The sequence below is a fragment of the Neovison vison genome, chromosome 1, assembly GCF_020171115.1.
Source record: "Neovison vison isolate M4711 chromosome 1, ASM_NN_V1, whole genome shotgun sequence".
NCBI lineage: Eukaryota > Metazoa > Chordata > Mammalia > Carnivora > Mustelidae > Neogale > Neogale vison.
Window position 1 is genome coordinate 287,003,628 of NC_058091.1, and position 23,296 is coordinate 287,026,923.

The 23,296-nt window shown below is 39.0% G+C and overlaps 1 long non-coding RNA gene across 1 annotated transcript in view; it reads right to left on the reverse strand.

Annotated features, from left to right (window-relative positions):
• The window catches only part of LOC122902243, a 99,091-nt gene extending 77,282 nt beyond the window's left edge, over positions 1-21,809 (reverse strand). Inside the window, exon 1 of the long non-coding RNA XR_006383780.1 lies at positions 21,740-21,809. This is a non-coding gene — a long non-coding RNA (uncharacterized LOC122902243). The remainder of the gene's footprint in view (positions 1-21,739) is intronic.
• Positions 21,810-23,296: the final 1,487 nt, after the last annotated feature.

Consider the following 23,296-nt stretch of genomic DNA (forward strand, 5'->3'; position numbering starts at 1 on the left):
ATATACAATCCTAATGTAACCATAAATCAAAAACTAGTAATGGATATGCAAAAAATAAAAAAGCAAGAAATCCAGGTATATCAAGTATACCAGGAATCCAGGTATATAAAGAAAGTCAGCAAATCATGAGAGAACAAATGAAAAAACAGAGAACTATAAAAACAACCATAAAACAAGTAACAAAATAACAGTAAGCATATACCTTTCAATAATTACTTTGAATATAAATGGACTAAATGCTCCAATCAAAAGACATGTGGTAACAGATGGATAAAAAAGAGCCATCCATATGCTGCCTACCAGAGACTCATTTCAGAACTAAAGACACATTCAGATTGAAAATGCAGTGAGGCAAAGCATTATCATGAAAATGAAAGTGAAAACAAAGCCAGGGTAGTAATACTTATATTGGACAAAATGTACTTTAAAAGAAGAGAAAAAGAAGGATGCTGTATAATCATAGAGGGAAAAAATCTAACAAGAAATATGATACTTGTAAATATTTATGCACCCAACATGGGAGTATCCAAATACACAAAACAGCAAAAAACAAACATAAAGAAAATAATCCATAGTAATACAATAAGAGTAGTGGTCTTTAATACCCCACTTACATCAATGCATAGATCATTCAAACAGAAAATCAGTAAGGAAAGAGTGGCTTTGAATGACACATTGGACCAAATGGATCTAACAGATATACTCAAACCACTCCATCCTAAAACAGCAAAGTACACATTCTTTCCAAGTGCACATGGAACTTTCTTTCTTTCTTTCTTTCTTTTTTTTTTGGTAAAGATTTATTTATTTTAGAGAGAGAGACGGTGCATGGGAGGAGGGGCAGAGGAAGAAGGAGAGACTCTCAAGCAGATTCCCCACTGAGTGTGAAACCCAATGTGGGGCTCAATCCCAGGACACTGAGACCATGACCTGAGACAAAATCAAGAGCTGGATGCTTAACCTACTTAGCCACCCTTGTGCCCTGGAACATTCTTGAGGACACATCACATATTAGGCCACAAAACAAGTTGTAACAAATTCAGAAAGATAGAAGTCATGCCATGCATCTTTTCTGACCACAATGCAATGAAAATAGAAAGCAACCACAACAAAAAACCTGAAAGACCACAAATACATGCAAGTTAAATACCATAGTACTAAACAATGAATGGTTCAACCAAGGAATCAAAGGGGAAAAGAAAAATACATGGAGACAAATAAAAATGAAAATCCAAAATCTCTCAGATGCAGCAAAAGCTGTTCTGAGAGGGAAGTTTATAGCAGTACAGGCCTATCTCGAGAAGCAAGAAAAATCTCAAGTAAACAACCTAACATCAAACCTGAAGGAGCTAGAAGAACAAACAAAACTCAAAACCAGTAGAAGGAAGAAAATAATAAAGATTAGAGCAGAAAAAATGAAACAGAAACTAAAAAAGCAATAGAACAAATCGATGGAACCAGGAGTGATTCTTTGAATAGATCAACAAAACTAATAAACTTTTAGCCATACTCATAAAAGAGAAAGAGAGAGAAAGACACAAATAAAATCACAAGTAAAGAAAATAACAACTGACACCACAGAAATACAAAGAATTATAAGAGGATATTAAGAAAAATTATATGCCAACAAATTGCCAACCTAGAAGAAAAGAATAATTTTCTAGAAATATATAACTTCCCAAAATTGAATCAGGAAGAGACAGGAAATTTGAACAGACTGAAATTAAATCAGTAATCAAAAAACTCCCCCAAAATTTGAACAGACAGCAATGAAAGTGAATCAGTAAAACTCCCAACAAACAAAAGTTTAGGACCAGACAACTTCACAGGTGAATTCTTCCAAACATTTAAAAACAAGTTAATACCTCGGGCACCTGGGTGGCTCACTTGGCTAAGTGTCCCACTCTTGGTTTTGGCTCAGGTCACAATCTCAGGGACCTGAGACCGAGCCCCACATCAAGCTCACTAACTCAGCGGAGAGTCTGCTTGGGATTATGTCTCCTTCTCTCTCTCTGCCTCTCCCCACCTCACAGGCACTCTCTCTAAAATAAATAAATCTTTTTTAAAAAAGAAGAGTTAATATCTATTCTTCTCAAACTATTTCAAAAAACAGAAAAGGAAGGAAAGCTTTGAAATTCGTTCTATAAGGCCAGCATTATCCTGATACTAAAACCAGAAAAAGTACAAAAAACAAAACAAAACAAAACAAACAAACTATAGGCCAATATCTCTGATGAACATAGACACAAAAATCCTCAACAAAGTATTTGAAACAAATCTGACAACATATTAAAAAAATCATTCACACAGTCAAATGGGATTTAAGTCCTAGGACATGAGGGTCATTCAATATTTGCAAATCAACCAACGTGATTCATCCCATCAACAAGAGAAAAAATAAAAACTGTATGATCATTTCAATAGACACAGAAAATGCATTTGTCAAAGTACAATATTCGTTCATGATAAAAATCCTCAACAAAGTAGGTTTAGAGGGAATGTACCTCAACATCATAAAGACCATATATGAAAAACCAACAGCTAACATCATAATCAATATGATGAAAAACTGAGAGATTTTTTTCTAAGATCGGAAACAAGCAAGGATGTTCACTCTCACAACTTCTGGTACTGAAATGCTAGCTACAGCAATCAGACAAGAAAAAGAAATGAAAGCATCCAAACTCGTAAGGAAGAAGTAAAATTTTCACTGTATACAGAGAACATGAGGACATGATACTATGTATAGAAAACCCTATAGATCCCACCAAAACCTACTAGAACTAATACATGAATTCAGTGAGGTTACAGGATACAAAATCAAAATACAAAAATCCATTGCATTTCTGTATAGTGTAATGAAGTATACTAATAATGAACTAGCAGAAAAGAAATTAAGAAAACAATCTCATTTATAATTGCACCAAAAACAAAAACTTAACTAGGAATAAATTTCGGAGATAAAAGACCTGTGTTCTGGAACTATAAAACACTGATACAAGAAACTGAAGATGAGACAAATAAATGGAAAAATATTCCATGCTCATGGATTGGAAGAACAAATACTGTTAAAATGTCGATAGTACTCAAAGCAATCTACAGATTTAATGTAATCTCTATCAAAATAATAGCAACATTTTTCATAGATCTAGAACAAATAATCCTAAAATCTGTGTGTAACCACAAAAGACCCTGAATAGCTAATCATTGAGAAAATGAACAAAACTGGAGGTATGACAATTTCAAATTTCAAGATACAATACAAAGCTATAATAAAACAGTGTGGTACTGGCACAAAAAACAGACACATAGATCAATGAAACAGAATAGAGAGACCAGAAATAATCTCATGATTATATGGTCAATTAATCTTTGACAAAGGAGGCAAGAATGTGCAATAGGAAAAAGTCTGTCAACAAATGATGTTCAGAAAAGTGGATACCTACATTCAAAACAATGGAACCGGACCACTTTCATACACCATACACAAAAATAAACTCAATGGATTAAGAACACAAATGCGAGACCTGAAACCATAAAAATCCTAGAAGAGAACATAAGCAGCAATTTCTCTGACATTGGCTACAGCAACATTTTTCTAGAAATGTCTCCTGAGTGAGGCAAGGGAACAACAGCAACAAAAAACTGTTGGGACTACATCAAAATAGTGAGCTTCTGCACAGTAAAGGAAACCATCAATAATACTAAAAGACAACCTAATGAATGGGTGAAGATATTTGCAAATGACACATCCAATAAAGGTTTAAAATCCAAAATACATAAAGGACTTCTACAACTCAACACCCAAATAACAAATAATCCAATTTAAAATAGGCAGAAGACATGAACAAATAGACATTTCTCCAAAAAAGACACCCAGATGGCCACCAGACACATGAAAAGATGCTTACATCATTCATCACCAGGGAAATGCAAATCAAAACAATGTGATATCACCTTACCCCTGTCAGAATGGCTAAAATCAAAGCCACAAAAAATAAGTGCTAGCAAGGATGTGGAGAAAAAGGAACCCTCATACACTGCTTGTGGGAATGTAAACTGGCACAGTCACTATGGAAAACAGTTTTGAAGTTCCTCAAAAAATTAAAAATAGAATTGCCATGCCATCCAGTAATTCCACTTTGGATATTTACCCAAAGAATATAAAAACACTAATTCAAAAAGATATATGCACCCCTATGTTTACTGCAGCATCATTTACAATAGCCAAATTATGGAGGTAGCTCAAGTGTCCAGTAAATGAATGGATAAAGAAGTGGTGTATATACACCATGGAATACTACTCTTCCATAAAAAAGAAGGAAATCTTGCCATTTGCAGCTACATGGAGGGGTCTAGAGAGTATAATGCAAAGTGAAATAAGTCTGTCAGAGAAAGACAAATACCGTATGATTTTACTCACATGTGGAATTTGATAAATTAAACAAACAAAGAGAAAAAAAAGAGACATACCAAAAAAGACCCAACTACAGGGAATAAACCAATGGTTACCAGAGGGTGAGGGGGGTGAGGGGAGGTGGGTGAGTGGACAGGTGAACTAGGTAAAGGGGATTAAGAGTACACATATCTTGACAAGCACTGCGTGATGTATGGAAGTGTTGATTCACTATACTGTACACAGAAACTAATATAACACTGTGTGTTAACGATGCTGGAATTAAAAGGAAAAAAATGAATACAAAAGAAGATACTACTGAACAACATTTAAGTGTAACTGCAAATCAGAGAGAAAGTCACTAAAACATGGAATTTTATGGCAAGGAAAGCATACATTGCAACATTTGTGGGATCCAGTTTAAGCACTGTTTAGAGCAGGAGTGAAATCTTTAAATATATGTAACAAAAAACAAGAAAGATGGAAAATGAGCTAAGTATCCAATTCAGGAAGATAAGGAGTAACTGAGCATACATAAAGAAGAAGGAAAAAATGAGAAAAAATAAGGAATATAAACAATAAGGCAAAAAGAGAGAAAATAATGAATATGAAAAATGAAAGTTGGTTTTTTGAAAAGTTTGTAAGACTGATGAAATGGGGGGAGGAAATTGCATATAATATAAAGAGAGAATGACTATAATGATAGAAATACTTTCTTATAAATTATTAACAAAAAAACTAAAAGCCAACAAACTTGGAATATACATATTAGTAGATAGTCAGCTATTAGAAAGATAGATAGCTATGAGGCAGTGGTTCTCAAAATGTGGTCCTGGGATAGTAACAGCATCACCACCTGGGAACTTCTGAAAAATGCAGATTCTCATGCTCCTTTCCAGATCTACTGAATCAGAAACTGGGAGTAGGGCCAAGAATCTGAATTTTAACATGCTTCCCCTTCTCACCCCTAGTGATTGATACCTGCTAGAGTCTGAGTACAGGTGGTAAGTGCTTTGAGAGAAAAAGGAGGGGAATGGAATGTAGTGGAGAAGGATGTTTGTCCCTTTTAAAAGAATTAAGAAAGGGCTCGTTGACATGGGTGACTTTTGAGTAGAACATATAAAAGAGATAAGGGAGAGAATACAGCAGATATATGAGTAAAAAGTGTCTGGGCAGATGGAATGGCAAGTGCAAAGGCCCCGTGTGAGGCAGGACCATGCTAAGTGTGTCCAAGGAAGAGCAAAGAGGTCAGTGTGGCTGCAGCAAGTGAACCAGGGAGAGAGTAGCAGAGAGCAAAGTTAGAAAATTTAAAATGTGAAGAAGGCTGGGTGTGGGGGCAGATCCTGCTGGACCTGTACTTGATTAACTCGCTAGATGAACATTTCCCTTCACTCCGGAGACACTTTGGTGGACCAGCTGATCTCATTCCATGAGGACTCCTGAAGTCCTTCTGCCACGGGAGGGGTTTTATGCGGGGAACTGATGACAAGAGGATGAAAGAATGGCCAAGCACACCCATGGGCCAAACACACGGGGGCACCGCAGAACTTCCCCAGATCTGCCACCTCAGTAGCCTGATGCCCGGCCAGGCTCTCCGTGGCCCTCTTTGGGGCCGTTCTTGTTTACCATGCTGTAGAGATGAGCTCTTCGTCCTCACTTCTAAGGAATGGCAGGAATTTTCAACATGGTTGCTCTTTCTTCCTTCATCTTGGAGAGAAGGCAAAATTACTTCTAGAAGTAGTAGCAAGCTGACCCAGAGGGCAGTGGCATTTAAATTCCTCTTTTACATGCTCCCCCTCCTTTCCCTTCATGTTGTCCATAATTTAGTTGGGGGTAAGTCACGTATCCATGGCTCTCTGGGGGTCACAGTCAGCCAGGAGGGAAAGAGCAGCCGCAGGGCAGATTCAGGTCTCACGAACTGTGAGCCTTGCTGTCCTTTGCTGAGAAGCAGCAAACCTCATGGTTAAGAGCACAGACTTGGGAGAGAGAGATGTGCCCAGTACCAATTCTGGCTTTGCACATTACAAGCTTGGACAAGCCAGTTAACTGAGCCTCTTTCTCCCTGTCTTTAAAACTAGTCAATTGCATTGGCCTCCCTGAAGCTTTTAGAGTTGCAAGTAGGAAACTTGCAAAGACCTAGTAGTTTGCCTCACACACATCTCATACTCAGTAACTGTAACACTGCTGTCATTACTGAATTTCTTATCTTTAATGGCACACCCTACGTCAGATCGCTGCACTCCAATGAAGGGAGGGTCCTGCTTTCCTTGTACACAATTCCTGGGCCTATTTATAGCCTCAGATCTATCCTGCAGCATTCTTCTCTGTTCTGCTCTCCATCACTGCTAGGGGGTGAGGTGGGGAGGGACAAAGGGAACCAGGAGAACTGCAGACTGACTTTCCCCAGGCTCTCAGACAGGTGACTTCTGGCTGGGTTCAGCTAGTGGTGCGGTGGCACCTGGGGAAAGTCAGGGCACCTCTCCCCTTCCTGCTTGGCGTTGGGTGACACTTCTTGCAGCTGCTGCATCTCCTCTGTGGCTCCACCTCCTGCTTGATAATCCCGAGCCTCCATAGAATGATACTGAATCCTAGGCTTTGGTAACATTGCTTCTTTCCTTTGTTCCTGTCATTTAGGGAGCGGCCTTGGGTTTCCTGCTCTTTCTTATCTTTGGGTTACCTCTATGCTTTTTTCCCCAATTCTCCACTCCTGTTCCCTAAATTCAATTCTCTCTATGATAATATCTGAAGTGGTTCCCATATCCCCAAGTACAATCTGACAGATACTCATGTCCTCTCATCAATATTTGCTCCCTTATTTGGGATGGCTCTGAATTTTCCATTCCTTCTTGACTGTACTTGGAGAAACAAACAAACAAACAAACAAACAACAAAACTAACCTAGCTCCTCTGGAAAGACTTCAGTGCATTTATTTTAGGCTTTCTCTTAGTCCTGCCCCAATTAAAAATGATGGGGTTTCTCCTGCCCCCAACTGTGACCTAAACAAGGGCCAATCTTAGAACAAGTGGAAACCAACAAGTAGAGAGACCAGAGGCTGGCAGGAATATCTGTACTCAATACTGAAACAAATTCTAGGTAGAGAAAGTATGATTTCTCAAAATGGAAAAGGCCTTTGCATTTAAAACTCCAGGTTCCTGATTTCAATTTATCACAGAGCTACAATAATCAAAAGAATGGTACTGACATAAGGATAGACATGTAGATCAATAGAACAGGATCAAGAGCTAACAGCCTGGAAATAAACCTTCACATTTTTGGTTAGTTGATTTTCAACAAACATGCCAAGAACATTCAAAGGGGAAAAGACTGTCTTTTCAAACAAAAGGTGCTAGGAAAACTGAATACCCACATGCCAAAGAATGGAGTTGGGCTTTCCCCTCATACAATATGCAAAATTAACTCAAAATGAGTCTAAGACCTGAATTTAGGAGCTGAAACTATAAAGCTCTTAGAGGAAACATAGGAAAATCTTCATGACTTTGGATTGGACAATGCTTTCTTAAATGTGATACTAAGGCACAGGCAACAACAACAAAATAGATAAATGGAACTTCATTAAAATTAAAAACTTTTGTACATCAGATGACACTGTTATAAGAGTGAAAATATACCCCCACAGAATGGAAGAAAATATTTGGAAACCATGTATTTGATAAGGGATTAATATCTAGACTATATAAAGAACCCCTACAATTCAACAAAAAGACAAATCAGTTTAAAAATAGACAAAAGACTTGAATAGACGTTTTTCCAAAGACGGCATATAAATGGCAAATAAGCACATATCATTAGTCATTAGGAAAATATAAATCAAAACCATGATGATCTACCATATCACACCTGTTAAGATGATTATAATAGAAAAGAGAAAATAAGTGTTGGTGAAGATGTGGAGAAATTAAGACTCTTGTATATTTCTAGCGGGAATGCAAAATGGTATAGTCACTATAGAAAGCAGTCTGGTATTTTCTCAAAAAGTTAAACATAAAATTACCACATGATCCAACAATCCCTCTCCTAGGTATATTCCAAAGGGACTGAAAAGAGACTCAAACAGATACTTGCATGCCAGTGTTCACAGCAACATTATTTACAACAGCCAAAATGCAGAAACAACCCATCTCCGTCAACAGATAAATGCCTAAACAAAATGTGGTATATACATGCAATGGAATAATATTCAGTGATAAACAGAAACAAAATGTTGATACGTGCCCTAATATGGATGAGCCTTGAAAACATCAGGCTAGGTGAAAGAAGTCAGGCATAAAAGGACAAATAAAGTATGCTTCTACTTATATGAACTATCTAGAATAAGAAAATTCACAGAAACAGAATGTAAATTAGAGGTTGCCAAAGGCTGGAGAGAGGGAAAAAGGGCAAGTTATTGCTTAAGAGATACAGGGTTTCTCTTTAGGGTGATCAAAAGTTTTAGAAATAGATATGGTGATGTGTTGCACAACACTGTGAATGTAATTAAGGCCTCTGAATTATACACTTAAAAACGATCAAATTTGGGTGCCTGGATGGCTCAGTTGGTTAAGTGTCCAACTTGATTTCGGCAGAGGTCATGATCTCAGGGGCATGAAAAGATCAAGACCCATGTCAGGAAGTGTGCTTGAGATTCTCTCTCCCTCTCCTCTCGTACCCCGCTCCCCCCCAAATAAATAAATCTATTTTTTTAATGGCCAAATGGCACATTTTATTTTATATATATTTTATCATAATTTAAAAATGAGGTCTGTTAGGCTGGTGGACTGGATGTAAACTGAGATAAAAGTGATCCATATGAATTTCATTGTTGCCCATGCCTGCAACCCCTACAGAAGCCTCATAGGGTCAGCTCTCCATTCTCCTTTCCCAGGTAGATTTCTTGAGTCAAGTTTAAAACTGCAGATCTTTGTAGAAGTCTTTGTAGAGACAGGGTGCAGGTTGTTGGGAAAGTTGTGATGTGTAGGAAAAGGGGGTTGGGCAGTCAACAGGATGGAAACATTGTTTGGGGGATATAGAGGAAGAAGGTTTCAGCTGCTGCTGTGAGGGGAAATTCAGGGGATAAGGGCAAGATGCCTGAAGAGGTTAGTAGGCACCCTTTAAGAAAACCTGTAATAAAGATGGATATTATTCTTCAAGGAGGGCCAGAGCAGGATTTCTGTTTCTTTGAATGCAACCCTATGTAAGTTCAGAGCTACAAGGAATGTTTGACTTTGTGCAATCTACGTGCACAACACACAAATGGACATTTGTCCCCAGAAGGAAGCAGCCCAGCCCCACCCCCATCTGTAACATTTCTAACCAATGAACTCAGGGCTACATATCTGTAAGCATTAGAGGCAAGACTGTGCTGCCAACAACAACACAAATGTTCCTCCAGGAACATTTGTGAAGCAAAACTCACTTGTCAAACACCATTTTGCTCTCAGAGGTACACTTTGGAATGTTAACATTCCAAGAATTCTAGCAGTTGCTTTCCAAATTTGCTGCAAACTCAGGTTTCTTCCCAGATGGGTCCTCCCACCCACAAACACACATTCATCCTTGTTTCAGCCTGTGACTGTCCTTTCCCCAACACTGCGACGTTCTCCCACCTGGAATGTCCTCACTGCTCAGCTAAATCCCACCCAGCCCTGAAACCCCTCACTCTTGAAGCCATCTCCAGACTCTGAGTCACAGTGATGTCTCCTCACCCTGATCTCCTCTAGTCATTATTTTCCCTACATCACATTTAACCCATTGCTGAATGTTATGATTCCTACTGTTCTCTCACTGGTACCAGGACGGCTTGTAATTCCAATGGTGTCTAAATGGGGTGGCTCTTGATCAGATGTTGGTCCCCCAATGTGGGGCAATGATCACGTGAAAGTTGGTGGCGCATGAGATGAAAGAATTCACCTGAGGCAAAGCAAAAGAAATAGAAGTTTATTGAACACACTGCCAGAAAGTGGTGGGCAGGACAGCAAAGGAGATGTTGTCTGCAGTGAGGCAGAGGCAGAGGGTGGGGGGCTGTTTTTAAAAGGGAAGGTGAGGGGGTGTGGCAATATACAGAATAGTCCTTTTTTTTTTTTTTTTTGCATAATTGTGCCTGGTTGTAAGTAGCCTATTGGTCAGTTAGGGCCTGTTGATATTGGAAGGTGGGTCTCCTGACAGGCCAACTGTATTCAGCCAGGAGGTCACCATGGGCTCTTCCTACATTCTACTGCTCCAGCTTGTTTTTCTAAAAGGAGCCTCTATGAACCCCTGCAGATAAGGCCCATGGTGTACATTTACAGCACCTCTGAATATCAGACCATAGCCTAGCACCATGCCAGACAGAGAACAGGAACTCAGTGAACTGCTTTCTTTGCTTTGAGATGGTCCACAAGGTCTTCCCTTTTCCTCATCTCTACCCCTCTTCCACCACTACCAGCTCATACATGTTCTCTCTCTCCTGGTTGCTCATTTTTAATGGTAAATTAAGAAGTCTTGTCACATACTGAAGGTTATTTTGTAAAGTGATTTGCCAGTAGAAGGGGTTATGAAGTAGGACAGGACAGGAGGCTGCTTTCTGATACCCAGGCCTTCACCTTCCTTGTTAGCAGAGCCCCAGTTTTGTCCAGGTAGCAATGTGCAACAGGTCTAAACCAATTACAAGAGGCCTATTCAGTTTTACCTGTGAAGCCAGTCAGGTGACCAAGTTCTAGGTCAGGTGACTCAGTAAGATATGAGAAGTAGTCAGCTCGAGGTTTCTAGACATTTTTTCTTGAAAAAGCAGCCACAGAATGAAGTGAAAAGCCAGTCACAGAATGAAAACTTATTTGCCTTCTTCTATCCCTTTCTGTTTGGGAAAATGTCATGTGAAAATTTTGGAGGACCTGCAGCCATCTTGTAGCCAGGAGGGAAGTGTAGTTCGCAAACAGAAGATAGGAAAGAGCCTTCTGGAGCTTAGTAACCTACCTTGGAGGGTTCCCCCCACACCCCCCCAACTTTTTGATGTGAGAAAAATACATATCTAAATTAACTGCAAATGCCTGTAGTGTTACCCTCACTTCCCTCTAGGCCTTTAAGAGCAGCCCAGGTGGGTCAGGCTAATGCCACCCAAATACTGTGTGCAGCATTTCTCTCTCCTGCTCCCCTTCCCTCCTCTACCCTATAAAGCTGAAAAATAGAGCCCTGGGACGGGACTGGACATGAATTCAAAAAGAGTCTATCTCTATGAGGTTCCTGACAGGCCAGCTATTTACAAGCTCATCGTGATTCGAAGGACTGATGAAATCACCGGGAATATTTTGAGACCTCAGACTCAACAAATTTGTCTTTTTTTTGGACTTATCAAACCTATTGCAAAAAGTGCATTTGTGATAAGCACGATGAATTGAACCATCTGGCCATGTCAACTTACAGAATGGCAAGAGTGGAGCACAAAATGGAACAAGGGTCAAAAAGGAGATTCTGGTCTCCTTTCCATTTGATGTTTAATATCTTCTTTTGTTTAATTAAATTATTAATTTAAGTTAATTAGGTTCTTTTTCTTTTTATTACAGATTTCTTCTCCTCATTAAGGTGGAGATCTCAAATTCTGAGGAGCCAAGAACTGTTTAGCCTTAAACGATTTTCTTTAGAAACATAAAACTAAGGACCTCCTGACTTGGCACATCAAGAGTTATTTAATGATAATTAAAACCCCCATAATTTTATATCTTCCTTGCCTTATCCATAAACAGCTCAGACTGTGCACTCTGATAGCTAATCTTTGATAGGTTTATTCCTCTGTCTACAGGAGGAAAGTATTTTCTTCTCCAAGTATTAACCGGCAGCAAGTGGAAAAAAAACGGTGCTCCCAACTCCCACACAAGGCAAAGGGATTTTTTAGTACTTTACAAGTCAAAGACTTTTAAATCATGTTTAATAAAGGGAAATTTTAAGACTTTTATATGGATCTTTTGTGTTTTCTTAAACATTCTTTTGGAATAAGATCCAAATCTTTGGCACACTAAAGAGGTACATGAAGTATAAACTGAAACCACTTGCATTATTCAAGGAAACAAATACTTTTGCTCAACGATATGGCTATTTTAGAACTTACTAAGGAGTTTTCATGTGAGGGAATAGACGGGTGCTTTTAAATAATTCACATAGCCAAGATCTCAATTAATAAGTGAGTGACAGAAGCAAAGATTCAGTACAGAAGAGCAAACACTAGTATCTGAACACCAATATGTTCAGAACCCTGCATGCTAAGAAAAAAAAAGTAAATTAAAATGACAAAATGAGAAACAATATTCCACCTATCAAATTTTGGAAAAATTAAATATACATAAATATTTATATATTAATACAGAATATATTAATATATTAATATAATCAATATGTTAACAATATATGTTATATAATGGATAATATATAAATATATGTAATATTTTGTTTTAATATTAATAAGTATATTAAATTCACATATAATATTAATACATATATTTAGCATATATTTTATAAATAAATGTATATTTTTATATTTAATATATGTCTATATATTATTACAGCATATATTTAATACATGAATATATATTTAATACATTAATTATATATTATCATTAACATATTGATTATATAATTAACATTACTAATTAATACAACATATATAAATTATATATATTAACCAATGCCAGATGCAAGATAAATTGGTACATTGCTGGCAAGATTTTGGCCATTTCCATTAAGGGCTTTTAATACATCCATGCTTTTTTGGCCCAGAAATTCGTTTCTAGAAATCTTCATGTAGTAGCCATGGATTTTGTTGGGTGCTGTGCTCATGATGCCTCTCCTGGTGGCTACATGTGTGCGTGTGTATATTTGTGTGTCCCTTATCTGCTGATTAATTTGGGCCTGATTTCAGACAGTCAGAACTCCTCCTAGGCTACTTCTAATAATCTCATTTTTGTATAACTAGCCACAGTTTGAATATACTTCAAATATTTATACTCCTTGATCCAGGGTTTCTACTTTTAGGAATTCAGTCTAAGAAATTATTCTGAAGTTTAGACACAAAGAATATCAGGATCATTTATAATACAAAAAAGCAAAAAAATCTAAGTGTTCAGTGGTTGGCAAATAATTAGTAAATTATAGTCTAGCCATACAAAGTTAAAATTGTGAAGCCATTTGAAACTATGTCTCCAAAGACATTTTAATGACATGAAGAAATGCTTATAATATAATGTCAGGTGAAAAATAGAATTACATAAAATTATAATTATAGCATGATGTCAGCCATGTATTATACATGAATGCACTTTAAAATGAATAAAGGGGTACCTAGGTGGCTCAGTCGGTTAGGCATCTGCCTTTGGCTCACATCATGGCCCTAGGGTCCTAGGATGGAGACCTGAATCAGGCTCCCCACTCAGCAAGGAGACTGCTTCTCCCTCTCCCACTCCCTCTGCTTCTCCCTCTCCCATTCCCTCTGCTTTTGCTCTTCCTCTCTCTGTCAAATCAATCAATCAATCAATCAGTCAATCAATCTTCAAAAATTTAAATAAAATGAACAGAGAGAATATGCAATGGGATAAAGTCTCTTTCAACAAATGGTGTTGGGAAAACTGGATACCTATATGCAAAAGAATAAAACCAGACCACTTTATTATACCATACACAAAAATAAATTCAAAATGGAATAAAAACCTAAATGTAAAACCTGAAAGCATAAAAATCCTAGAAGAGAACACAGGCAGTGGTAACCTCTTTGACACTGCAAGTAGCAATTGTTTTCTAGATATGTCCCTGGAGGCGAGGGAAACAAAAACAGAAATATACTATTGGGAATACATCAAACAAAAAGCTTCTGCACAGTGAAGAAAACAATGAACAAAACTAAAAGACAATCTACTGAATGGGAGAAGATACTTATAAATGACATATCCTCTAAGGGTTAGTATCCTAAATATATAAAGTACTTACACAACTCAATACCCCAAAAAACAAATGACCCAATTAAAAATGGCCAGAAGACATGAACAGGCATTTCTCCAAAGGAGACATACAAATGGCCAACAGACACATGACAAGATGCTCAGCATCACTCATCATCGGGGAAATGCAAATCAAAACCACAGTGAGATATGACCCTACTTGTCAGAATGGCTAAAATCAACAACACAAGACACAACAGGTGTTGGTGAGGTTGTGGAGAAAAAGGAACACTCCTGCACTATTGGTGGGAATGCAAACTGGTGCTGCCACTGTGGAAAACAATATGGAGGGTCCTTAAAAAGTTAAAAATAGATCTACTCTATGATCCAGCAGTCACACTACTGGGTATTTACCCAAAAAATACAAAAACACTAATTCAAAGGTATCCATGTATCCCTATGTTTACTGCAGCATTATTTACAACAGCTAAATTATGGAAACCACCCAAGAGTCCACCAACTGACGAATGGACACACACACATAAAGGAATATTATTCAGCCATAAAAAAAGAAATGTTTCCATTTGCAATGACATGGATGAAACTAGAGAGTATAATGTTACGGGAAATAAGTCATAGAATGACAAATACCAGATGATTTCACTCAAATATGGAATTTAAGAAACAAATAAGCAAAAAATGAGGTAAAAGAGAGAGAGAAAGAAATTAAGCAGATTCTTAATTATAGAGAGCAAACTGGTGACTACCAGAGGGGAGGTGGGTGGACGGATGGGTGAAGTAGGTGATGGGGATGAAGGAGGGCACTTGCGAGGAGCACCAGGTGATGTATGGAAGTGCGGAATCACTAAATTGTGCACCTGAAGCTAATATTACACTGTATGTTAATGAACTGGAATTAAAATAAAAACTTAAAACAACAACAACAACAAAGAAAAGTTCCCCAGGGGGAAAAATTAACAGAGAGAAATACAATGAAACAGTTATCCACAGTAGTAAGATTTTGAGTGATTCTGATGTTCTCTTACCCTTTTTCAATTTCCAATTTTTCAACAATGAACATCTATTACTTTTGTAGTCCGAAAATTATATCTTACTTTAAATAATCAGAATTAGGTAAGCTCTTCGTTTTCCTTGCATTCAGCTACAGTGAATGAAAGGCAGTTCAATCAGAGAGGAGAGGGAACTAGCATCCACCTAGCGTCACATTAAAGTCACCTGACATGCTTTTATCTATTTATCTATTTACTGTTTTTACTTTGATGATGACTTTATTTTCTAAAGTATAAGATGAACTAAGTTCACCATGTGCTCACTAAAAAGCATTAATGTTCCATCAGGTTCCTGACGTCTTTATCCCATCTCCCTTCACAGCCGGGCAATGTGCCCGCCACCTGCAGGATCAGTCCCATTGCTGTCATGGGGGCCTAACCTGGCTTTAGAAGCAAGGGCTGAACCAGGCTCCATGTAACAGTTAGGGTCTAAGCATTAAGCCTTTCTACTGTCTACTGCAGACACTATCCAAGTCCACTAATTTGCTTTGCTCTGACTAACCAAATACCTGACTCTTTCATTCCGGGCAAGGTAATAGGCACAATATCAGAGCTTTCCTAGAACTGGGGCTTGGCGTGCCTCTTCCATTTCCTTTTCTCCTTCTCTACCACAAAGTTCACAATTGGCTGATAACTTTTCCAGGTGTTGCCTACCTGTCGGATTGCCTGTCAGGACATGGGGAGCTTCAAAAATTATACCCGATGCCCAAATGATTCTAAATTAATTCATCTATGGGAAGAAGAAGCCTGGAGTCAGCATTCTGAAAACACCCCAGGTGACTCTGAGGTACAGTCAAGGCTCTAGAACCACTGGTTTCTTTGAATTAAACCTGTACAGTTAAAGCCTGCTAAGTAAGATGGATCAAATGAATGATTAAAACTGATGAAAATAAGTTATCTGTCCATTCCTGGCATGTTTTCCCAGAACTCATGTGTTACCCTACACCTCCTCCCTGACTTTAACTAGTTTATCTACTCCTATAACTAGAACCATTTCTAACTCCCCAGCTCTAGGCTATATTTCCATATAGCTACTAGCCATTCTCAAATCTCTCAGATCTCTCAAATTTCTCAACCATGAATCTCTCAACTTCCCATATCCCAGATTGGCTAGTTAGTCCTCTCTCCCTGGCCTCTCATATACTAAGTCACATCAACGATGACACTACTCCCCAATTCTACTCTGAAGTTCAACATCTCTTATTCATCTCTGACTCATTTATCCCTTACATCAAATTCTATGGAATCAAGGGTTATAAATTTATTAGCTTTCAAAAGTCATGCTGGAGAGAGAAATATAGCAAGAGTCTGGGTGGGATATAGGAAAACAGAGTATATTCAACATCAAAATGCATTCAAAATTAAATATTTAAAACACTGCAGGTCAGTGCCCCAGTTTGCAATCCTTGTATGGAATCTCTCCTCTGTATCTCTCCTGACTTTATCTTCTCTCCTTGCTTCTTTCTGCCACTGACATAGTCAGATCCTCCTTGTTTTCTTACCTGAGCTACTCGGACAACATGACTGCCATGTTTCCTCCACTGCCTGAGTCCTCATTCAACAGAACTACTCACCTGACCTTGGAGCCTGCCTACCTGGGTTTGACTTCCACCTCTACCAGTCCAGTGTGATTCAGTGTGATCTAGGACAAGTGACCTAACCTCCCTGTGTTTCAGTACCCTCATCTGTAAAATGGGAACAATAATTATGGTATTTACTTTATGAAGGTGTTGTAAAAATTACATTAATCAATATATATAAGCTTTTTAGACCGATTCCTGACACAAAATAAATACTTGTTGTTATTTGTACGAATACTATTCTAGTATTAAAGTTCAGCTCCTTTAAGAAGCGTTCCAGGCCCCCCACACTCTGGACCTTCTACCTTCTAGCCTGATCCTTCACTACCTCACTCCCACACACCAGCATTTGCCACACTAGATTATTCATTCGTAATTTCCTGCCTCCTGGCCTTTGCCTACCCTTTGTTGCCTGGGATGCCCTTCTCCTCACTGCTAGCTATGGAAATTCTGTGAATTCTTCAAGTCCAGCTCATAGGCAAACTTATTCTTGACCCCTTTGCTGATGCCCCATCTTGGAATTAGTTTCTTCCTCCTAGGCAATGTATTTGCCCTTCATTTTTTATATTTAACAATTGTGCCTTATATGACAGGAGGCATTTGTGGCCTCCTTCTTTTTCCTACCTCCTCTACAAACCCCTATTGTGCATGAAACCATAAGATCCTAAAGGCAGGGTTCTTGTCTTGTTCATTGTTTTAAACACATTTACTATTTTAAATTTATATTTTATTACTTTGCACCTAGCAAAGTACCTCGTGTAAAGGAAGTTTTGCTGAAGTTTTGTTGAAGAGAATTGTTAAATGTGTGTAGACATTCCCAGGCCAATTCAAGCTGAAACAGACTCTCAGTAATTATCTGGTGACTATAAATAGGGTGTGAAATTGGACACTCAGGACAAAACAGTCTCCCTAAGATCCAGTGGTCTGACCTGGGTGTCTACAGTGACGAGACTAATGCTACAAATCTAAGGTATCCATTGCTCTGTGTACGTCTGTTCAGACCTTTTTGATTATAGGTAATATGAATGGTTACAAGTAATATGAAATCTAATTCAAACCAACTTAAACAATTGAGGAAATCTGGGGCCACCAGATGTAGAGAGGTTCAGCAAGACTTGCTCCAGTATCTCCAGTAGCTCAAGAGTGTCACCAAAAACCTAGTTTCATTTGGTCTCTATCTGTCCTCCACATGTTGTGTTGAACACAAAGATTTCTTCCCTTACGGTCATAAGATGGCTACCAGCAACTACTGGGGAATGTATGCTTCCTCACCCATGTTCACTGGCAGATCCACCATGTTGCACAACTCTAGAGTACACCACTCATGGAACTGAATTAATCATAATGACAAAGGTACTTACAAGGTTCTGAGCAAACAATTCTGATGGAAATCAGGGGCAGGCTTCTACCTCATCAAGCAATTCTCAGACACCACCTGGGCGCCCTATAATTCAACTAAATTCTGATACTGTCTATCTAGAGACAGCATCAGATTCCACCAGTTAAGAGCCCAATCCCACAAGCCTGCTCCTACCCCACCTCAGATGCCAGGTGCAAATCTAGGTTATCATCTGCTCTTCTGACGAGCCAGCTACAGATCAGAGATTTAAAGACTACCTCCTTCCTTGGGTTTTGGGGATTTTTTGTGTTTTACTAGAGTGTCTTACAGAACTCAAAGAAACATTCTACCTGCTACAAACAGTCAAATGAAGGAGATGCAGAGGGCAACATGAAGGGAAAGGGCAACAAGCTTCCATCCCCTCTGCGCGAACGAGTGCCCCTTTCCCCACATCTTCACTCCACCAACCCAGAAGCTCTCCAAACCCTGTCCTTCCAGATTTTTATGGAGGCTTTGTTACGAGGAGAGGATAGGGGGTGGGACTAAAAGTTCCAGCCCTCTAATCACATGGTTGGTTCTCCTGGCAACCAGCCCCAAACCTCAGGTGTTTTCCAAAAATCACTCATTTGTATAATAAAATATCCCTTTCTTGCACCCATCTCTTAGGAAATTCCAAGGGATTCAGAAGCTCTGTGCCAGAAATGGATATGAAGACCAAATATATAATTCTTCCTATGAATCACAATAACATCTTGTTACATTTGTGGACCCCATTTTCTCTGCCAGTCAGAGCCACAGATGGGGCCATTTGGATTGATCGTATCAGGTTATGTTTGGGGGACCCTGGGTTATTGTCAAAAGAAAGATAACCAATGATTCAGCTAACAGAGATGAGAAAAGATAGTGTTTGCTCCATCTAACTGATTATATAATATACATACTATATGCATACACACATATACACATACTTACACACAGATACACATACAAGCATGTGACTAGTTAATATATGCATATGTATATAATAAGACTATAATTTTCATTTGCTTAACAAACTATGTGCCCAATACAATGAACATTGTTCAGTCTCTGCCTTCAAGGAGCGCATAGTCCCTTCTCCTTTCTTCATCTCCTTTGTTACCAAGTCAAAGCAGCTGAGTCCTTTCCTGATCCTTGATATAATCTCTTCAGATTCTAAGATCCTAGTATGCACCTTTGTTTTGTCTTTAAGGTGGCCCATGGTATCACACTTATGCCATTAACGTATGTTTAGAAATTGAGGCACTATAAGAAATTTATGACTGTGTCCTGGTGGCATCTCTCCAAGGATGACCGAGGCCATGCCAGCCATAGAGAAGGAACTGCTCAGACTGACCAGGGATCATCACCATGGACCCTCTGAACAGCTTTGGGAGACAAGCAGATTTCCATGACTGAAGACTCTTAGAGCTATTCCAGTCATTCAACCCACATTTGCTACTCATCTATGAAGATATACCTGGCCTTTTTTTTTTTTAAGTGAATGATATATTTATACCGGATCCCAGACATTGTTGAGACAGAATTAAAACCATGACTTCTGACCTCCAACAAATCCAGATTTCCAATTTTACTGGAGCGAAATTATTCAGATGAAACTGGGAAGACAAGAAGTCGAGGCTCAGCTGTTTATTAGTTATTTTACTCTGACTAAGTCACTTCACCTCTTTAGGCTTCAACCTGATCAATCAACAACCAGATGCAGAAAATATTTATTGGGTGCCTGTTATGGGCCAGGTTCTGTGCTAGATGCTCAGGATATAACCATAAAGGCAATCTCCTCACCTACAAAGTGAAAGGGAGGCCTAGCTAATGTCAACCTCCCTCCTGCTATAAAGATTGTGTGCTCTGGAAAGGAGACAGGAGGTATACATTCCCAAGCTCTGTAGCAGTGATTCTTCGGTAATAGGTTATGATGAGCCGGGAGCCCATTCCTACTTGTCATAACTGTCTGTCTCCTCTACTTCTTGGTGCTGGGACAGCACGATCAGGGTGTAAACTGCATTCTGCCAAGGCCAGCAGAACTCCGACTTTTAGTAATTCATCATTTAGTTTACAGATTAGTAGGTTATAAATATCCTATCCAAAATAAGTCATATATTCTCCTTCCCTTAAAGTATATTCCCAGAAGAACAGGTGTGCTCTATCTCCTTTCATATAAACATCAGAGCCTGACCCTGTAAGTTCATTTAAAAAAAGAATCCATTGGTGGGTGGTAAAATTCCTTTTGGACTCTCTGGCTGTTCATAGAGTTGTTTTCGGAGTGATCAGTGATCATCTGGACAGCAAGGAGAAATTAATCACATTGGAAGTTTGTCTGCTGCTATAAACCAACCGAAGATAATGGTGCCTGTGGCTGTGAGGCACAGGGGAAGGAGAAATGGAATTGGAGCCAAAGAAGCTGGGTTTGCTTTAAGTCTCAATCTACGAGAGAAGTGTTGGGTATATCACTAACTTCTCTGAATCTTGATTTTCTTGTCTTTAAAATGGGTATGTCTACTTCTCAGAGCTTTATAAATCTCACAAGAGGTAATTTGTGCAAAAAGTACTCTACCGATGTTAATTATCATTTTACTTCCAGATTTAAAGCACTTTCTATTAGAATAAAGATGATAAAGATCCTCCAGAGGGCAACTAGTCATCAGCTGGAATCACAGAGTTTTAAATCTGCCCTGGACCATGATAACCATCCAGCCCGTCTACACTATTCATAGAAACTAAAGCCCAGAAAGGCTGAGTAATTCACCCAAGAGAATAATATTAAGTACCACTTAAAAAAATAAAAACCAAACAAACAAACAAACAAAAAACCACCTAAAAATGGTTTTTAAAATAGGAGTTCATCATCTCACATAATAAGAAGTCCAGAGAATGGAATATTCCAGAGAGTCAACAGTGTTAAACTCAGATCATCCTCTCATGTCAGCAAGATGGTTGTCATAGTCCTAAGTATCCCAGTTTCACATGATAATAATCAAAGAGAGGAAGTGGGGTTTGTGGGGGGGGCACATGTGCATTATATGTTGGGAAAACTAGAGGGAGAAAACTCCCCTTACTCATTTTTCTTTTCTTATAAGAACAAAATTATTTCCCAGAGGCCCCCAGCAGACTTTGCCTCAGGTCCCATTAACCACAACTGAGTTACCTGTCCACCTTTAAGCCAATTACTGATGAAAAAAATAAAATGAGGCTTACCATTGTATGGTTAGGTGATTCATGATTTTTGCCCTGGAACCATCTTCCCTAAGCATGTTGCTGACCCATGTCTAATAATTCTGAGTTTTTATTACTAAAAAGAAAAAGTGGGCAGCAGTCATTGGGAAGGCAACCAACATGCTCTGCCATCCTGTCAAAATAGTCCTGTTCTTCTCAGAATTTGATATTATTGGTGGTACACTGGATAACTGGTGGCTCTTACCACATGAAGGAATGACTGCATGATATCCATGGACTAGGTCCTTCTACACAGTATAATTTCTTCAAGGCTTGTGATCTTTTGTAATATGGATAAGTATTTCAGTCTAGTCTTCATTCTGCAAGTATAACAAATGCTTGATTAGACTCCAGTAAATTAACTCCTAGTAAGAACATTAACTATGTTCCCTATTCATTGATTCCAACCAGATATTTATTTAGTGTTTAAATTCTGAAATTTTGGACTGCTTGTATTCAGAGTTGTGGTTTGTTACTTAAGAATTGACTAGTTAATGAAGGTAATTTTTAAAGGAATTCAAATTTTTGTTAATAGTTTGCTAATACTTCCTCAGAGTATGTGATAAGTGCTCCAAAGTAAGTAAACCTAATAGTAGCTAACACTTAGTGAGTGCTTACTGTGTGCCTGGCATTGCTTTAAGCTCTTTGCCTATTTTAATTCATTAAATGTTCACAGCAACCTTGCGAGGTGGCACCATTATTCTCCCCATTCTACAGATGAGGAAACAGAGGCACAGGAGGGTGAAGAGCCTCCTCAGGCACACACTACCAGCTCACGGAAAAGCAGGGATTTAACTGCAGACATCCTTCCTCCAGAGGCCCCGCTCTAACCATGAGGCACAGCTGCCTCAACGACCTAAGTTAACATTTAGTACTTGGTTCTGGAAAATAAAGATAATTCCACAGGGCGCAAATAGGAAGCGTCCATAGGGCTGCCCACCTGATTCGCCAGGTGAATCATCTGGGGAAAGTTGTGAAAAACACAGAGTCCAGAATCCAAATCTCCTGAGACGGGAGCCAAGGAACTGGCTTTTTTTTTTTTTAACCAAGTCCTGGAATAATCGCTAAAGCCTTCGCAGTGTTGACTATGTGCCAAGCACTGAGTTAACTGCTTCACACACCTCACCTCATTTCACCCTCACACAAACACCACAAACACACAGCCCATGGGCAGTCAGATCAGCACTCAGTGAGCACTGGGCACGCCGTGCAAGGGCAGGGCTCACAGAGAGAGTGCCACTGGTTGGCTGCACCAAAGCACAGTCCCAGGCAACTGGTAAATGAGGCAGGCTCTAGGGAGCGACTGCCCACCTCACAATAAGTACAGGGACCGGGGGACAGGTTCTGGACTAGAGGACGGGGCTACAAAACAAGTCAGGGCCGCATGAGCCACAGCGGACGTTAGCCTACAGTGGCAGGGTGCAAACACCAACTGAGGAGGCTGTACATGGCTTGGACCAAGCCCCTGTCAGTGTAGAACCTGAAAATCTGGTAACTTCTCAGCCCCTCAGGACCTGATAAGAATATTAGCTGCTTTAAGTTGCCTTGCTCCCCCCAAAACTCATGAAATTCAAAGTAACAACAAAACTAAACAATAAATTAAAGGAAACTAAACAAAGTTCTAATTTTTTTTCTCACCAACATGACTCTGATGTTATTTTGAAGTATCAAATACCAATTTCTTTCAAGTGCCCTAACCGTGGGCTTCGTCTGTGTGGGGCTGGCAGGAAGGGCTACTAAAGATGGCGAAAAGTTCCCGCCA